The sequence below is a fragment of the Borostomias antarcticus genome (assembly GCF_949987555.1).
Source record: "Borostomias antarcticus genome assembly, chromosome: 11".
Lineage (NCBI taxonomy): Eukaryota > Metazoa > Chordata > Actinopteri > Stomiiformes > Stomiidae > Borostomias > Borostomias antarcticus.
The window spans coordinates 19794131-19795728 of record NC_140244.1 but is presented as its reverse complement, the minus strand read 5'-3'; positions in this window follow the sequence as shown (position 1 = coordinate 19795728).

Here is a 1598-nt window from a genome sequence, read left to right as displayed (position 1 = left end):
AACTAGAATCATATGTTTCCAATTTCCTGGGCCTTAGAGACTCATTTGGCTATCATATAATCCCTGTTTTTCGGTTTGTCAAGTTCCCTGACAGAGCCATGAAAACTCTGGGATCATTAAGACAATTAAGACAATTAAGGCAACAAATCAAGGGAACAGATGATTCACAGACCATGTTGCAGATCATTCACACAGCGAACCCCTGTCTGCTCTCTAATATAATATGGCTAGACTGATAATCAGTACTATTTAATTTGAAGCTTGAGCTGCACCTCGGGGAGGAGCCATTGTTCTCTCGTCCGTCTTAGGGTATTTTCCCACACCCACTGGGCTCTTATCTGCAGAGTAGACAGGCCTCACACCTATCTCTTTACACCCCGCTGGGACTCCTTCCTCTCATACTCAGCTGGGGCTGGATGTGAAACCTGAGCTACTCCTTTAATATCTCCATGTAGCTACTCCTCTTATAGTTAGTATAGATTCTCAGGCACTAAATACACCAACCCATGGGGACTAGAGAACACCCGTCTCTAAAGTATCCAAATCAATAGTTTGAATAGGAGTATGAGACGGGGAATGGAGTCCATTTGAGAGTAAATCTCACTCTTAGTTGGTGTGGAGGGGGGCTGGCTGTGCTGTGGACCTATAGGCTAACCAAGGTCTCGCCCTATCTTTGACTAGAGCTGAGCTCCCTCTAATTTAGAGAGGCTTGTCAGTTCCCACAGTATCTCCTCTGTCAGCCTGGGGTCGTATGTGAGTACAGTACCGACCACCCAGCCAAGCAGGAGATATGGCTGTATACGTCAGGCAGGAACAGGACAGCCGTAGGAGGTCACAGGTCAGGGCCCTCAGATATTCCCAGTGGAGAGAGCTGCCAGGAAACTGATAGCGTGGTCAGCCACAGCTTACGGGGCACTACGATGACTTCCTAGCGTCTCATGCTACCAGCCCTCAGCCAAAAGGAAGACAGTGGCTGCGTTCCAAATCGCGTACTTCAATACTACTGTATATAGTATGATAAAATGGCTGTAAGTCCCAATACATAGTATGCCACATGCGGTATGGCAAAAATACCAGGATGTCCTACTACATCCGGTCGTGTTTTGCAGTATGCAAGCCAGCACACTTTTCTGGCTATTCTGACCCACAATCCTGTGCTCAGCGGAAATTATGTCCGAGTTTTGCTGTGACAGACAGGTGTTTTGATGAATCCCAGCTGTGGACGAATGTCACTTTATGGACAGCGACGGATGAGGTCAAATTTCAAGGTGCAAAGTTATGACAAGGTAGCATGTCCCAATTGAATGCATTCTGTGTGCAAAGTACAGTAAGTACTTTCTAGCGGCAGCTGTAGTACGTACTGGTCGTAAAAAGTAGAAGTATGCGTTTCAGGAACGCAGCCAGTGTTGTCTGAGATGTGCAGGAAGTGTTCTCCTGGTGATGTCACAAAGAGACGCGACAACGGGTCTTTACACCAGGAGAGTCCTGCAATGTTTTAAGAGGAAACCCATGATAGGATAGGGATAGGATAGGGATGGTTCGGACAGTACCACAACCCTGAAGTTGGGAGACAACAGTGAAGGTTCCTGCTGTAAATC